At 37.7% G+C, this 19,315-nt stretch overlaps 1 protein-coding gene across 1 annotated transcript in view; it reads right to left on the bottom strand.

The window, feature by feature from the left end:
* Positions 1–19,315, bottom strand: part of zmiz1a (zinc finger, MIZ-type containing 1a) — a 112,680-nt gene that overhangs the window by 81,030 nt on the left and 12,335 nt on the right. The window contains 1 exon segment of the mRNA XM_043256084.1: positions 2,359–2,477. The gene's annotated coding sequence lies outside the window, so the exon portion shown is untranslated.

Genomic DNA, 19,315 nt, shown 5'->3' with positions numbered 1-19,315 from the left:
TTGAGATCGTAGACAGAGTGTCCATTTGGACATTACGATGTATCAGAGGTAAACACAATATAAATTTCTTGCACAGACAATCATTTTGTTATGTTTACACTTCAATGTATCGCCACGAGCCACGGGGTTTAATTTGGTTCTCTCTGTGTATGTTTTTTATTTTACTCTCATTGACTGCCAATAAACAACATACTGCATCGGTTTGACTTAAAAATCTTTGTTTTCTACTGAAGAAACAAAATCAGCTACATTTCAGATGCCTTGGAGGTAAGCAGATAAACATCACATTTTCATTTTGGGGTGAACTATCCCTTTAATAACATTTTTCGCAATAAAGACTGAAAAACAAAAATGAAATGGAGAAAAAGTGAAAAAGTAAGCTGTCGAGACCCCTTTCAGGAAGTATCGCCCCTCCTTCACATTAATGAGGTTAACTGTAAAAGCATGTGCAGGATACAGTCTCCCTTTATACAAAGCAACAGAAAGGTCACCAGCTATCACATCAAGGCCACCGTCTCGGTACAAAGCAAGTGTAAAATTACAATTACACCTTAATGAATGGCATATTTCATTACAAACATGCTAATTAAGAAGTTTCGGATACAACTCTGGCTGTGATAAGCATCTGCTTTAGTACCACGACAGATTGTTCAATCCTCAGAGCTACGTGTTGCTTTGTTCCGAGTGAGGAATAAAAAAAAAAAAAAAAAAAAACAAGAGCATATGCGTATTGGAAAAAGGTAGCGGTTGTTGCGCTGCTTTCGGAGCGGGGCCTCTCTCTCGCTGCAGTGTCAGTGTTCCAGGTGGAGTGTGGGAGGAAAGGCTGGTGTTCTGGCTTTTGTAACGGGCACCCGTCTCCACAGGCTGACGTGAGCGCGCTAATCGCTTTAGCTGATCCCGCTCGGCTGTGTGTGAGGCAGATGTTTGTCAGGCCACAGCACTGCTCAGCGTTCACACTGCACTAAGCGAGATTAACCGCCACCTTTATATATTTATTTATTTCCCTCGTTCCCTCCTTGCCCCCGCCTGCCCCAATTCTTAATCCCTGACTAAAAAGCTGAGGAAAAAAAAAAAAAAAACGCTATATTAAATCATTGTGTAAAGCACCCGCCGATGGTTTCACAGAAATGTGTTTTCCTCCACGAATTTCTGAGAGCGGCGTTGGGGAGAACAGCCAAACACGCAATAAGACAAATGTTTACGAAACAGCGACGAGGCCGCTCCATCATATCGACGCGCAACTCTCTGAGGTCGTGGAAATATTTTCCTGGTGTAGGTCAAAAAATAAGAAACATTTGAAGTGAGAAACCCAAGCCCTTGTCATTTGATCTCTTCCCCCCTTTCTTTCTTCTCTGTTGTTCCATTATGCAGGTGCTGGAGGCCTGAGGCTACGAGGCATCCGCGGGACTGGCCTGTGTGCAGACGCAGCTACCCTGCGCATAAACACTACCAGACGTCCATCCAGCCCCACTCTGCTCTATTACTCACAGGCGTCCAATTTGGCCAAATCAACCCAGTATGTTCCTCTGTGCTCGCCGCACTCCCACGAAAAGGCATAATCATACGGGATATGTAAACATCTTGCAGCTTATGGCAGAGGACGGGAATGACCCGCTGCCGGTAACGGAGGACAATGTGCAAAGGTCAAACGTTATCCAGATGTTACGTACTTTGTACTAAGCCGCTTGAAATGCGGTTACTGTTTGGTGATTTGTCATGAGTTTTAAGACAATGGGAGATATATTTACATACACTCAGAGGGACCATATGAAAGTAGCCTTAATATTTTTGCTTAGAACTAGCGGTCAAACTGAATTTCTTTTAAATATCTACAAATATCTAATATTCTTTTAAATAGTTGATGCTAATACTGAATTAAGAATCACTTAATTCATCAGAGCTGTTGCAGAGAAATAAACACATGATATATTTTATAATGATAATATTTTATATTTTGTCTTTGTTACATATTTCTTATATTTAAATAAATTATATTTATACATTTTAAATATTTATATCGTCGTCAACTTATTAAGTTAATGAATTTCCTACTACATGCCAGAGTTAAAAAGAACACATTTAAGATTTGTTTCCACATACTGCTCCATCTTACGCACAGCCATACACTTTGGCCCTGAACTAATAGTACTTTGGGAAAAAAAAGGCACAGGAAACGCTGCCATGGAGTCAAAAACACTACTAATCAAAATGCAAAAAGGTACTAAAAGCAAGACAATAAATTAGCTTTAAAGAAAGGACGGACATCTGAATTTACAGCCGCTAACAATGAAAAAAAAATAAACAATGAACCATGAAATTTTAAGACCAACAATTTGTCAAATGTATAGGCATGCCAACCTGTGTGTTCTGCAAGCAGGGAGTAACATCAGCAGCCCCCCCTCCCCCTCCCCTCCCTTCATATAGTCCGTGGGGAAGGTCCCTCTGCGAGCTCCCGTCTACACTAGGGTCCACCGCACCTGTGAAAAAATAAAAGACATGTTACACCTTCGGCTTGAAATTAGAGTATCCTCCCAGGACTGCTCTCTAAACCAGAGTAATTGACTTCACACGCACACCCCTGACGATCTGACATTTCCCGCTCTACTGATGTATCCCGCACAGGTCTGGTATACGGCATGTTTTGTTTGTGTTGCGCTGGGGAGTTTTCAGCTAGAGTGACATCAAATGCAGCCACCCTGGGGTGTCTGGGACTAGAGACTACTGCTGTAACCAACTTCCCTCTGCTCACAAACTGCGTCCTTCCGAAAGGTTATCATAGAGCCGCTTTGTCGCTCCTAATCCAAAATTCATTACATATAGCAGTTACCGCACTTTAATACGATACGTTTCCTGAACGGCTGGGTGAGCTCCTTCACAGTTCGCTGGGAGGTAAGGACAGTGTAAAACAGAGGGTAAAAAAAAAAATGGACAGAGATGCTTTGTGAAATCGCAAAAGCGTCATAAACATGTAGAGCGTTATGTGTCAGCAGCAAATCTAATTTACAGACCTCGCAACCCATAGCATGTTGCCAGGTAAGCCAATTAAGTGCCTATTAACCCCGTATAAGTGATAGTGGTGGAGAATCTTGGGTTTCTTGGCATGAACAGCCACCCTGTGACAGGGGTACCGGGGCTGCTTTCTGACTGACAGCGACGGGAAGGTCAGCCGGTAATGCGCGGCATGAATGTGCAAGTGATAATGACAGGGCCCTCTCATCGTACCCGGCTCGGATAGCTGCTAACTGGATTGGATGGCCTCACCATCACATCTCTATGAGCATGATACACATATGTTTTAAGCTGACGAGAACAGGATCAGCGGATGACGATGTGCAGCAATGCCTGCGATGGAGCAAACACTGGAACACTGAGTCTCTGTTGTGCTCAAATTGCAAAAGTAAGACATAAGGAGATAGAGCCAAGCTTCTAACTTATCCAAGCAGCTGTTTCAAAGCAGTTTTTTGGACCTCATTTTAACCAAGAGGGATCCTCACACTCACTGATATGCATATCATTTGGGCATTTGCTAAATTTCGGGGCAGGTGACTACATTTCTATTGATAGTATTTGACTAATCAACTGAGTGAGTTAGATGCTAAGAATAAGTTTTGCACAGATAATATTTTTACTCGCCTACATTAGAAGACTATGCATTTGAGAGCGCAGCATATTGTGACCACCATTAACTGACTTGCTTTTATGTATTTTTTGTTAAAGCGAACATAGAACATAACATAACCTAGCAGCTCATCTGACCTCAGTAAATTTTATTTGTGGGAGAATTCACAGTAGTATTAACAGCATTAGTGTTTTTTACAGAAATACTGAATGACAATATCTCAAGTTCAAAGCACAAGTTCTGTTTAATATGACAGATTCATGCATTTTCATTCATGAATTGTCATGTTTTAGTTCCAACGACTTTCTTTCATAGTACATAGGATAAATGTACCTCCATAAAAGGCTGTGCTCATATTCATATTTTTTATATACTAACCAATGACAATTCTATTTCCAAGGTGTGTGTGTTGAGGGTTGACTTAATAAAAATCCAAAACATACATTGAATAAGCAATTTCAAGTCATAATCAGAGACCATAAAACCACAGTCTGAGCACATTAGAAATCATAAACCAACAACATGGAAAACATCTACAACACTCTAAAAACCTGGCAAAAACATCTGGATGGTTAAGTGAACTTATATCATACACCGATATGAACAATCAGAACAAGGATTCTACTTCAGCAACTACTTTAGTCTTTGTGCAAGTGGAACAATTGACCATTTTTCAGAAACACAATTAGAGGCTGTGAAATGAGTACATGCTTCATTCCAGGAGAGGAAGATTGCCATTTCTGCATATTTGAATCCACTAGAAGGCAATCACTGAAATATGCAAACATTCATGAGAAAATAAATGTAGTGGAAAATTTGGTGCATATCTGCAATCAAGTTTCATGCACAGATCTAGGAGGAAAGAAGGGAGCTAAGGCAAATCGAACTGATATCGAGTATCAACGGTTTCTCAATAAAGTTTCGAAAAGCCCTCAAAAACATGCTTGAGCAATAGCATGCATTGCAAAATGAGACAGATTATTGAAAGTGTCAATACAGTTACCGATACAGAGAAAACATCTGCATTTGCTATTAAAATGTGTCTCGATCATCTGTGATCACTCTTGAAATGCTATATACAAGTCATTTTCCACTCAAATACTGGACAAGTGCTTTTCAACTGCTTTTCTCCTTGCATTGCAATGAATAACAGTAGTATAATATATTAATTAACACATGATATCCATTTATTTTATTGAAACATTCATGGCATTAACATGTACTCTTCAACCTTGTACACTTCCACCGATTTGCTTCAACCCTTCAAAACCATGACCCTTCTCCAACCTCTAAATGCTGTGAACTACAGCAGACTACAGGCTCCTGCACGCACGTAAATCTCTGCATCCTAAAATTTGGGCATAATTCTAAAAGAACCAGTAATTTTCACATAACACACCCACAATTCAATTTAAACAGACTACTAAATGTTGAGTCATGACATGCAGAAAGAATGAAAGAAAAAAAAAAAAGAAAAAAATCAATGTAGCCAGCAGTGCAAACAGTTGATAATTGCGAATGGAAGTGGGGGGCGGGAGTGCAAACATCATTTGTTAGGGTGAAACAGTACAGTTCCACACTACAGACAAGAGTCGGGTGGCAGAACCCTGCCAAAAGCAATAATTGATCATTTACATGCAAATAGAGAAAGCAAAAAATGGCTTCAATCTAAAAAAAAAAAAAAAAAAAAAAAAAAAACTGAACATTTTGAAGTGCCGCGTCGCACAGGCATCCAGCAAAATCAATTCGCACTCTGAAGAAACGTTTCCTCAGCCGGAGATAATGTGCCACACTATAGGCTGTCAGATACTTATCAGAGGGAAATTAGCTAAGGAATACCCCACCCCCCACCCAAAAAACAAACAGGTCAAGCGTTCCACCTCGTTCCCAAATCAGTGATATCATCAACTACAGAGTAAATGTCAACAATTGAAATGATGTGAGCACAGTTCCTTCCAATTGGTCATTTCTAAAATGTCCCGGGGATATAGAAGAAAACGAATACTGTATAAGAATGAGCCCTTCTGTTGTGTAGCCACTTCTGCAGCACACTGCCAAGCCATTTAGTGCTGTAGAACGTGTCAAATCTTCAGGGATGATCTGATTAAAACACTTCTTTTTCTTTTGATTTAAAATACAGGACAGATTTCAAAGATTTTAACAAAAATGTGTCATTTAACCAGCTTTTTTTCCCCTTCTACATTTCACTTAAGATGAAAAGTATCATTTTGCCATTAATAATTCCATTTAAAAAACGAGTGCTAAAATACTTTCTCTAGCTTAATCTGTAGAACCAACAAGTGAGCTGTTCGCAGGATAAATCTCCGGTGGCATTATCAAGCATTGCTCTGTTTGCCTAAAAATCCCAACCAGTCCAAAACAGCAACACTGGCTCAGCCAACAGAGTGAGTCTGGGACAGAACTATCATCATCCAATAAAAGGTTCCTCAACCAATAAAAGCTTGGAGTGTTCAGAAAACTTCTTTGAAAACGGTCATTATTAGCGGTTTCCTTTAATGAAGCAGACAACAGTCCTCTAATAAAAACCTCTTTGGCACAAATATCTGTGAACAAATGGAGCCCAAGTGAAACGGTACTAGCTGTATTAAAAGCATAACTGTGCAGAAATGCATTCAATGCCCAGGCCAGATGTTCATGCCCGTCAAAGAAAAGCCCATCCAGACACTTTTTTTTTTTAAGAGAAATGTTTTAACATACTCTCTGCTATACTGTAATGTTAAACAACTGAATAAGAAGAATCGCAGTTTTTGATTTAAAAAGATGTATTATAATATTAAAAGATAAATGCTTGAAATGATTTCTAAAATGTCTGTCAGTGGCAAAGTTCACATATCAAGTCCTGTTTGTTTTAGTTTTGACTGTAACTCAGATTCATGTTTGTTAAGTGACCTATATCTGTCTTCAGTGAGAACGGACCGTCGCTCTGAAAAGAGCTGCACAATAAAGTCATGCACATTATCCACATAATTATAAAAAATTACCATGGGAACCATTTGTAAATAATACAACAGCAACGACAGTTATTCTTACAACTAAAATAACATAACGTTTGTTGCAAACAATAAAACAATTCGTTTAGACTCTCTTATTTTGTTTACTTTTTTTGGATGACAGCAGTGGCTAATAGCAAGTTACCACAGTTTTACCACATGATAATTTAGTGGAAACTGTGGTTACCATTGTAAATTTCCGTATGGACATGTATTTATAAACCCCAAACCCTATATTTGTGGGAAAGTCCATCATGTAAAACGAAGACAATATCTGAAAAAAAGTAAACATTTTATAATCGCTGACAATTTAAATTTCCCTCAAATTATGCTCGAACTAAAACATCTCTGCCAAAAGCACATCCATCAAATAAACACACAACTGCAAATAGTGCCCTAAATCAGAGCTTCGCAAACTAGTGCTGTAGCGTGTATACTTTTTACTAGGCATTTTAGGTCATTTTAGTCATTCGACAGCTAAACCAACCAAGTTGTGCTACTTAAATGTTATCTGTTCTACATCATATGACTTCAAAAGACTTGAAAAACACCACAAAAGTCATATGGACTACATTTATGATACTGTTCTCCGTTGCTTTGTCATTATTATGCAGTTTGACATACCCAAGTATTTGCTGACTTACTCGTTGACATACATACTGTATATATCCTTCAGGTCCTACTGAAGTCAAACTTACATTTTAAGCTGTATTATAAGCCATTACAGAAATATTAATATCTATGACAAAATGTAGGTACACTGATTGTGACTCATTTCTTAAATTGAGAAAATTGTAAAAATTGGTAGTATTTAAAATTTATTAAAATGTATTTAAAGTTCTGATTTGACTGAATGTGGTTCTTGACTTAAAAAGTAAGGAAACCATTTGATTACATGTCATTTGAGATCTTCTCTTATATTGATGACTTTTTACTTGTCAAAAAGTACCTCCAGAATCCAACGTCTCTCATCCATTTAGACATCATGTGCATACTGAGTCAAATGTCAGAGATTCAAAACAAACATGACAGGAATATAAAAATCAGACTCCATTTTAGCTTCTCCATTCTCTCAGCTCCATTTAGCCCTGTCACATTCACATTCTGTTTACCGCTACTGTAATTAACGGAGGCATCTCCCTCTGACTGAGACTCCGCATAGCGGTAAAGGTACATTATGCAGCGTTTTGCTATGCTAATCCAGGTAATTTGCTTCATGCTGAGCACACTTCCCCAGTGTCTTGATTAACGATTCATTTTCCTGCATTAGTAACCTGATCAAGATATGACACGTGGAATCTCGTGTATTTGTTCTTAGAAAGAATGCTTTTCTTGAAATCATTCATTTGCTTGTAGATTGTTCAGTTGCCTGCAAATCTGCCCATTTGGGAAGCCATTCAGCAAAGCCTGTATAAGCTTCTTTAAAGCAGATTGGAATGAGTGACTGGTCAAGTCCTCCAAACTGTCTTTAGCCTGTTTTTGGGGGATAACAGTCAGATACACATGGCCTAGATATAAACCAAAACACGGTCAAACCAAAACAGAACCAGAGGCCGAATATACGTACTGTAGCATTAAACAGGAGCGCTTAAAAATAACGATCAATATATTTTGCATTGAGTATACAGTGAGCGATCCACACATAGATGACAAACTGCATCTTCTGAAATGTGCCACCAGCTCAAGAATCAGCTCATTTGAAAATGCGAATAAGCTAAAACTAAAAGGTTTCCATGTGTGTGCAAGTGTATGTTTGAAAGAAGTCTTCTGCTCAATTAGTCCATTTGATCAAAAATGCAATGAAAACAGTCATTTTTGTTTTTAATTAGTGTTGGACAAAGATTAATCGTATCCAAAATAAACGTTTTTGTGAACATGATAAATATATATAGTACACACACATTATGTATAAAGACATGCATACAGTATATATATATATATATATATATATATATATATATATATATATATATATATATATATATATATATATATATATATATATATTTATTTACATGTATTTACATAATAAATAACATGAAACATTTTTATATATGTAAATATATAAACATTAAAATTTCTCTCAATGCAAGCATGCATGCATGTATATATATATATATATATATATATATATATATATATATATATATATATATATATATATATATATATATATATATATATATATATATATATATATATATATATATATATATACACATACATACATACATATATACATGCATATACATATATATACATATATATACATACATATACATATTTATTATGGATGCGATTAATCATTGCTCAGCACTAGTATAGTATTAATCAACCTTCAATGTTAAGAAACACTAGACACCTGCATCCCACAATGCATACTTTATCAATAGTTCCGATCAATTTCAGAACATATTCTGAAATATAGTATAGGAATTCGGACGTAGCCTAGAGCTATGTGTTCACTCAGGCGAGAGTCTTTATGAATAACACTCGAGGGGGATGTCGGAGGTCTTATCAAGGGCAGAGTGACTGATGATGATAGCAGCAGCCCCTTATTACGTCAACTGACACTATAAAGACATAAAGCGCATTGAGCTATTATATGGAATAACTAAAGCAATAGTTTTGATCATTCCATCCTACGCTTGCTGCATGCGAGGAAGAAGAGAGAGAAAAAAACCCTCAACAAATCTTTAAGGCAGAATTTTCATATTCTCCATGAAGCTTGATGATCTCTTGCTCACCATGCTAGAATACTGATCCGTCTAAGTGGAATCATGCTGTTTGATTCGTTCATTTGTATGCCTGTCAAAGAGAGCGCTGGAAATATCTCATTTTCCTTTGAGCCAATACCTCATCCGTCAATGGGAACAAAAGGTCAGACACATTACAGTGGTCTGACTGAGTGTGTTCAAACCCAACCACTGCTTGTCTGAGATGAACAATAACATCCCTCAAACAGTAAATATAATTCATTTCAGGGTCTAAATGGAAGCATGTCGCCACAGGGGGAAGAACAGAGCGCTGGAAAATTAAACGTTCTATGAAACACTAAAATACTTACAATTAGGCTTATTTCAATATTCAGCTAAACCTGCTCACTAACATCCACTAAAAAACAATGTAGCAACTCCTTTTAGTGTGCTAGGTTACATTTCTAAATGATATCTAGGAGCAACATTCTGGGAAATACACTACTTTTACTGCATAAAACTACAGTGGGTTTCTCTCATTACAAGCTAATGACAACATGAGCTTACTGCACTGAAGCCACATCAAGAAAAATACACCAAATATTGAGAAAGACTCATCTACGCACGTTCCACTTTTTTAACAATATAACTCTCAACTTGACCTTCTCGTAAAACGAATCTTGAGGTCAAGATTCTGGCATGTTAATTTCATACTATAAAACTCCAGTGCTTACTAATAACAATATTAACTAATGGCATTGAAGCCGTTTAAACTGATAACCTTTAAAAAAAGACCTGTGATTATATAAATGCATATTACTGTGAATGATTCATTTATTAATATTCTTTTTTTTTTACCTTGAAAAACATGTCACAACTCAACTGTCTTGAAACGACTGACTTCCCTCTGTTCACAGATAATGAACGTCAATGAACTCCAATCATTTAGTCCACTTAAACCTGCTTATTTATTACAAATGTCTGCAAGCATACAGACCTGCCTTCATCCAATCAACAGTAAAACAGTGCTGCTACTTGTTTCATTAATTATATAAAAAGATAATCATATTACAAATGAATTTACATCCAAATAAACCAGTTCACTAAAATGAGTCAAACTTTCCAATATTACCTATTTAAAATAAAAACTCCAAAGCTGCATATAGAGAATAGTTTAAAACAAACCTACTCAGAATTAACTGAACTCTCCAAAGCAACATATGAAATGATGGTTTAAGATGAACTGATTTATGAGAACAGACCAGACTTTCCAACTCCACATACAGTATGAGAGCGAGAACCGTTTAGCTGAGCGTGTATATGATTCTTCCTTCTGTCTTTTGAAAAAAAAAAAAAAAAAAAAATCTACCTTGTAAAAAAGTAGTTTGTTACTGGAAAGAAACTTTTGAAAGCAGCTGATCTGCTGTCAGACTACTAAGAAGCTCAGTAAGGACAGTTTTGTCTTTTGTTTCTTGTGCTAGGATTGCTTTTGAACAAAACAGAGAATGTAGGGAATGAAATGCTCCATTTTCTTATTTGACGGACAGAGCCGAATCCCTCGTGTGCTCTTGACAGCACAGCGGATCCCAGTGATGATGCAAGTCCAGACCTCAGGCCCAGCTACAGTGAGTCACAGAGCAGAGCAGGCTGTTTGGATCACAAAAACTCGTCTATTATTACACCACACATGTCACAACTCCCAGTGGCCCCCAAGAGTCTGACACACACACCAAAACAGCTGCAGACACTTATACATAAACACATCACCCACTGAGACAAGACAGAGATAATAAAGAGCACACTTATATGGAAACATAGACAACTCAATAAAGCACTTCTCTATAACACTTCTCATTGTGAAAACTCTTATTTACTATAAAAAGCTGCGAATGAAGACTACAACTGAAGTGTTTTCACTGTTTTCTCTACAAAAGGTGATAATTTGCTACACTGGATGATCCAGGTCCAACAATACACTGCAAATCCACTTGCTTTTTATTTCAAGGTTAAAGGTGTTGTGCTATTTTAGTATACTTTATATGTTGTGATTTACTAATACATGTAATTAGTTGAGAATTAGTTGCTTTGGGTTTCTTTTTTTCTTAAGCTTTAACTAATTTGTAATCATTAAAATGTTAGCTAACAACAAAAACAACAACAACACTGCAATGAAAAAGTGTTTAATTTCTGCAACACTGGCCAGTAAAATAAAAACAGAGTTGGGCCATCCAAACAAGCAGACTTAAGTTCTTATTTGTGACCTAATAGCAGAAAAAAGAAAAAGCACTCTTTACCTTTAATAGAAACAAAAAGTTTTCCAATAACTTAAAATCATAACATAATGATATACTTTCTCCTTTTTAACAGTTACTAGTGACTTACCATGGCTCTTACGCTCCAAAACGAACAGCTTTAAAAGTAATCCATAAGACATATGCGCTATATTTTTCTTCTAAAGATACATAACAGCTTTGTGCAAAGAACAGACTAAATATTCAAGCCATTAACTCAAGTGCTACAACCGGATGATTAAATTAGTGAGCTGAACTCTGATTCATATATGAATCAGCCTGATCTGTGAACCGGATCAACTGGTTCACTGAAATGAACCAGTTCAACAAATGAATCATTCGCTGATCCGTTTGTTTGAGTTCAACTAACCGACTTAGTGATCCGGTCACAGCAGTTTTCGAATTAACACCTCACTGGAGGGGAAAATGATCAGTGAGTAATGACTTCGTCCTGTCGTCTTACAGCAGTGCGGGTATTCTTCAACGACCCTCCCCTAGCGTGTCACACAGAAAACGAACACTGGAAGCGGTAAATAACGACGGAGCCGTTCCTTTAATACAAACACGGCTGCGATTCTCCCTAAGAGACACACAAAGAGCAAAAGGCGCAGACCGCACGCAGGTGCTCGGCAGCAGAAGTGAAGGTGACTGGACGAGAGCGGGCGGGCAGGGTGGCTCTGACTGAGCTGAAAAATGAATGCAGCAAGCGGGCGGCGTTTCAGGGCCACTTTCCAGCACTAAAGACCAACAAGATCAATTACCGAGTGGAGATGTTTCTCAGCGCCACAGTGAGCGGCACCTTAATGAGAGAGGTTTCCATTACCTCCATAAATGGCCTAAGAGAGACGCACTGATGAAGCAAGAGCCGTAATAGCCTTTCTCTCTTTTCCTCCCTAATGACACTGCAAGTGGATTACGCTGCCAATCCAGCCATCCGCCGTGTTTATCATTTATGTAAATAACGTCAGCGCTGCTGACACGATGCGGGGAGGTGGCTGATAGCGAGTAGATGAGGGTGTGGCCTCCGAGGCTTTTCGTGAGGTGCGAGAACATTATCTGCTCGTTTTGACAGATGCCACGTTAAGCAAAATCTGTCTGCTCTTCAAGCGTGCAGCTGTTTTAAGCGACACGCGTGCACACGTGTGAGGAAGAAAGCAAGTTTTGCGTGTTCTCACTTTATATTCAGGTGAGAGTAAACGCCTTCCACTTCTGCATCAGACAGGTTTTTCTAATATGCACCATCTGAGTGAAGAGGGATTGAAAAAAATACATCAGCAGAAATATACACAAGTGGCAATAATCCTCTGCCCCCAACACTTGTGCTGTGCAATAAGCAAACTGAGCTTATCAGGAGCAACCACCACTCCTTTTAATAGCCACCGTGATGCAGTGCTTTCAGGCAGGTTTCTGTTCCTGCTTTTTTTTTAAGAGCTTTACTGAGTGCGAGTGTGTGTCCTGGTCCTCTCTATTTTCTATGAACGGTATATGTTAAGGCTGAAAATAAATCTCTCATTATTTCATTTGTTTGGGTAAAAAAATAAAGAAAGACATTATAGCCAATTTCACAGATAAACATTTATATCCACTAATTCAATGATACCTAAATATCAGTTAACCAACATATATATATATATTTTTCATGAAATATTTTAAAATGAGACCTCCAGAGAAGCTGCAAACATTTTAAAGAGGAAACATTTATTTCACTTATTGATAATGTACAACTACTAACTCCATTTCCACTATTGTAAAAACAAAATAACTTTATTGCTATTATTAAATCTTAATATATATAATAAATTATTTCACAATTTTTAACAACATAAAATACTGTAATTTTTTTTATTTACACTTGGTAGTGAATTCAATTAACCTTTACTGTAAATTTTAATGAATGAATTCAAAACGGTTTTAATGATCTTCTGTGATATCACTTGCGCTTTTTTCAACAAATGTTTGTATGTAACAGCATTTTGTGTGTGTTAACGTGTGAGAGTGAGTAATTATTATTAAGTTATTATTATTATTATTATTATTATACATTTTATCATCATCAACAAGCCAGTTCTAGTCCTATTACAGGTGAGGACAGTGAATCCGGGTATTTGGACAGTCTCATTATTTAGGCACACAAGTGCATTAATGCACTTCCTCTTGTCTGTTTTTACAGGCTCCACTGAATTACTTCTGCGGCAGTTCGATTTGTGAGGTTGTTTATCAGGCAAAACACAATGTGCTCTGTGTGCAACTGCACCAGGAGTGTCAATGACGCAGGGCTGCATTACCAATTCAAAAAACAAAAACCTAATAAACTTCTCTGTTGTCAGATGCAAGTCTCTGACATACTGAGCAGCATGCAGACTGCAGGCTCTATGATTCAACTGACCTTATGCAATCACGACCCATAGGAAACAGCACAGATGAATAAATCACAGCACAGAGCATAATCATATTGCATCTGCTGTATGTCACAGGCAAAAAAACTCAAACCCAATAGAGGAGGTTTACATATAAAATCGTCATCTAAAAGCAAAAGCTCTGCAGTTACAATGTTGACACCATGCAAAACACAAAGAGTGTTTGCACACAAATTAAAATTTCATTTTGTCATGCTTTGCTTATGCACACTTCCCAGACTTCATTAGCAGGCTACACGAGCGCCTCTCAAAAGGCCAAACATCCCATTTCAAGAGTTTCATGGCGTGCCTCTGCCGTTAAAAATGAATCGCCATCTTCTAATCTAAACACTGGCCATTCAGATGCGCATGTTACTAAAGCGGGAGGAAAGGGATTATGTAAATATTAGCTGTTGACACAAGAGTGCAACTATATTTCAGCAAACTGACAAGCTGAGCTGATGAGGAACAGGCGATAACAAAATCAGCCATGGACGCTAATGTCAACTGATGTAAATTGTCCCTCTCCTCCTCCTACTGCCAAAAGCTAGAGTTCAACCCATCAACAGCAGACCCATCATAATCTATAAAACTATATTTATCAAACAAAGCACATACACGATGTTACAACACAAGCACAGAAATATTTCGTTTTAAATGTATTTTTTAATGACAAATGATATATACCTGGAAGATATTTATTTTTACACATCTTTACCGATCCTTTTAAAGGGATAGTCAACCAAAAACTGAAAATTCTGTCATGAATCTGTCACCTCTCGTGTCGTTCCAAACCAGTAAGATCATTATTAAATTATGATTTTTTGATGAAATCTGAATGCTTCTTGACCCTACATAGACAACAAGGGAAGTACCATGTTACCATGTTTAACAGCAGCATAAAACGATTCAAGTGAGATAATCAGTCATGCAGAGTAATGTTTAATCAGGGCTACAACGTGGACAAGAGAGGATGCTTCTACTGTTACGATTCCTTCTCTTAAAGCCAACATGGAGGTCCCTAAGGCACTGGAAATCAACGTCCGTGCCACAGTCACTCCAACTCTGTCTGACAGACGTGCATGGCACTGCGCGTCCAGACAGCTTTGACGTTAAATTCAAGCTTGTTAGTATACATCAGCCAGTCACTGCACTCACTGCGGCTCAATATCCAGGGCGCAAGTCTCACTGCCATTTCACGCTAAAGGCCAAACAGAGGCAGACCTCAGTGTGCTCTTCAACGGAATGTTCTAGACTCTGCCCCAAGGCCACTCAGGACATTATCATGAGAACTCACAGGAAAGGCCATTGTGTTTACAAGAGGCAATTTCCTCCTTCAAATCCTTTTGTGTTTCCCTGTTAATGCAAATGGACCGGACGCTGCGCGTCTCCACGAATGGTTGAGAGCAAAGTCGACTCCGACTTTTAACACCAGGGATCCATGCAGTGCAAAAAGCACTTACGAGATAGTGGCGCGTGATTTATCTTTGAAAATTTAAAAGCCCTCTTGGAATTGCAGGAGATCCTAGTAGCTCCTCATGGATATGAGAGCAAACAAATGGAAACATCAGCATGCGCCGCAACCAGCTCCTCAACCTCTAGTGAGGTAAAGGTCAAACCGTCACTGTATCGCCAGAGGAAAATGAAGGCATGTTAAACACAGGCTGATAGTGCCCTACACTAAATCAAGTGTAAGACAGGAGTGCTTAGTCACATCAGGATGTTTCAAAAAATATTTACTTGATTCTGATTAGTCAATTATGGCATTTTCTGTCAAATATTTTTCTATAAATGACCACTACACTGTATAGCAGTACACCTGGCAAACAGTTTAGTATGAGACTGTACAAGTTTTGCTCCTTTCCGTGGACTCTTCTGTGGAAATTTTAACTTAAATCAATATCCCTTGGTTGTAATCGCAAACCTAACACTTTGAGAGCAATATCAGCTTTACCCTGTCAAAATAACAATTTTCACTTAAAAATTTGTACATTTCAAAAGCAACTGAAAACTGCAAGTAACACAGTGAACTTAATATGTTAAATTTTAAAATTTTAAAAATTAAACGGTATTCTCTTTTAAAATAACTCCAATAATCTTCTTTTCATCTTTCCAGTTTATATTACTTGGCCTACAGACGTCAAACAGTTGACTTTAACCAATGACGGAGATCCTGTGTCAATGTTCCCAACAGACATTTCTTTCTAAGAGCTGCCTAATTATTAATCAACACTTTACTCTTGTAACATGAAACACTAGTAACGAGAAAACTAAGACAAGCGCGATAACTCCCAGCATGAGCAAAATTTACAAATTTAAATGAAGAGAATCACGACAGACCACTAATGTATTTGACAGATATAAATCAAATTGAGAATTCAAACCGGTGACTGATATTTAATGTGCCACCAAAATACAGAAAGTGCTTTGAATTATTGATAAGCAGGGAGCAGGACGATTTTAAACAGCTCTGCTCCTGCTATCAATCATTCATGCGCTTCCCAGCGAAAACACTTCACTCCCTCAAGTGTCGGATCTCACTTAAAGGTAGAGGGCCTATGCTCCGATATCGCACTTCAATTGAAGGATTTAAATAAACCAGACAATTAGAATTATCATCCCTAAACAAATTGTATTGCAGTTGATAGAACAGATCCCTAGGTCAAGGATTCTAACAAATGCACTGGGTGTGGACTAACAAACAACTTCATTTCGCATATCTTTAACAATCAGTCATTTACAGCTGCACTGGGAAACATTTGCCAGTATGTCTAATTGAAAACTGACTATATAACAATTAGAGCCAGGCAAATATTTTCTATTAGGTCATGCCTACGGTGAGCATCCTTGGGGCCAATCGCTCAATTAGTGTCTGCATGCGAGTTCTTTCTGGCCTGGCGTCACAACATCAAAGGCTGGCAAGCGTTTCGCAATGGAGTCTACCTGCCAACATCAGAGCTGCTTATTGTCTTCAGGAATCCCTGAAACCTCCTACAAACATCTGGGGTTTCCTCTATCAGCTAAAACAAGATGTGCAACGATCAGAAGGAAAGGCATTGCTGATAAAGTCATAATTTGTCATAGGGATTTTGAAGACTCTAGCTACAATTTTAGCAACATCTTTGTGTTATTTTAAATAGAACGACACTGTGATCACAAAGTACCACCGATAGTCAGAAGCCCTTTAACGCATTGCAGAAATAGGGTACAGTGTTACAGTAGTAGCACTATATAACTCTTCAGTTATTTCAACATTTTATTAAACACACATTCATTCAGCAAGAATGCATTCAAGTGAAAATCTAAAAAACTGAAAATCTGAACTTTCTATTGAAGCGATATTTAAAAAAAAAAAAAAAATGACACCAGGAAAAAAAATATATTAAAACACCTTCAGCTGCATTAGGATATATTTCAGAGCACCAAATAGTATTAGAATGATTTCTGAAGAAGCATTTGACAATGACGTCTAGAGTAATGATGCTGAAAATTCAGCTTTGCCATTACAAGTGTAAATTCCATTGTAATCAAACAGTTAAATAGTTAACTTTAAATTGCAATAACATACCACAAATTACTTTTTTCCCCCACTGTATTTATGTATGCAGCCTTTATTCAAAAAACACAAATATATTTTACAGTAAAAAAAGACAGCAATACAATACACTAAGCTCATCCGCTCAAATACACAATATTAGGCTTTAAACCATCCCATGTTTTCTTGATTTGGTGGAAAAAGTTATGTTTTCAGGGTGGAACACATCAATGATTTGGGGAATCCCTTGTGAGGTTGAGGCTTTCCTTAGACGTCAACAGTAATCCTGGGTTCCAAAGCTGTGACTAAGCTCCTGTACTTTCCCTGCCAGTACAACCCTTTCCTTCTCTCCATCCATCGATTTCATCTACGGTCTGCAATGACATTTCAGCTGAATTCTGTTATTGCTTCTGATTTGTCTCTACAACAACCAAATGACCTTTGATTGAGGATAATAGCTAAAAGCACTCTTTTTGTGCAGCGTCAGTGTCAGCTTTACTGAGATCATATCATCCTGTACTGTACACAGAATACAGTAGAGTCGTCTAGCGGGGCTGAAAGACAGCTTTGGCTAACTGAGAAATCACACCAGACAGGAAATATGATAAAATTATTGACAAGTGCACAACACCCGCTTGCTATTCACTGGTCAACGAGTAGGACATTTTGATCACTAACCAACCACTTTCACAAAACCACATCACAGTCGGTCTTAAAAGGAAATATTTAGTGGGCGTTCTGCTATGTATCACTCCAATTGTGCTGACAATTTATAATCTGATTCATTATTAGCAAATAATATGTTATTATTGAGCAAATGACTGGAAACTAATATTTACCTTAGCAATAAAGTCACAATAATTTATTACACACCCTCTAGACTTAACAGGCCTGGGCATCGTGTATATAAACGTGGCTTTGAGAAGCCAAAACGGCGGTAATAGAGCACAGCTAATTATCCTCGGAGATGTTTTTGACAGCAATCCCTGTGCCAGTAATCTGTCTTGGCTCTCATCCAGTCAGTCTTATTTATTTGATTTCAGTCACAGTCAACATAGAGCACAAGGAGTACAAGCACAAGCCACTCAGTAACACAACCTAAAAAAATAAGTAACCATACCAGTTTCATACATTTGACCATGTTTGTCATTAGCAGTCCTAATTTAACAAACTGTTAATGAACGCAGAACTTAGAGGCCTTATAAACAGGGAAAACAAGCGTGCTTGACTTATTGTGATCCTATGCAAACAAATAATGCCATATACAAGTCACAACATGCCACAATCTGACCATGATTAATGACCAGAAATATTTAAATGCAAATCTTGATTTGTAAAATACATGCAACGTAATTTAAAATGCAAAAATCAAGTAACCATGACTCATAGCTCAAACCCCGGAATAATGTCTTACACAATTGAGTGCTTACGTCGATACATTGTATAGTTTGTTTAAAAGTAAGCTATATCGTTTAAATCCTTATTGCACTCGCGAATCAGCAAGAAGAGCGTAAGAGGTCTACCACGTGTAAACCGCTACATAATACAACAGACATGGTTTCCTGCGTTTGAAGTCTTTAGTAATGAGCTTACGCAAACATGCAATATTGATCTTTCTGCTCCTCTATTCTGAATGCCTTCTATAATAATTTCATAATCCATTGGGACGTGGGCATCTTGCCAAACATGTGTCACGACTTAATTAGCTATCAGAGACGGAAAAGACTGCACCTGTGACTGACAGCCCCGAATGCAATCTGTCTACAC

Source organism: Puntigrus tetrazona, chromosome 13 (genome assembly GCF_018831695.1).
Source record: "Puntigrus tetrazona isolate hp1 chromosome 13, ASM1883169v1, whole genome shotgun sequence".
In the NCBI taxonomy this organism is placed as follows: Eukaryota; Metazoa; Chordata; class Actinopteri; order Cypriniformes; family Cyprinidae; genus Puntigrus; species Puntigrus tetrazona.
The sequence above is the reverse complement of the archived record's forward strand: the minus strand, read 5'-3'. Positions and strand labels throughout refer to the sequence as shown.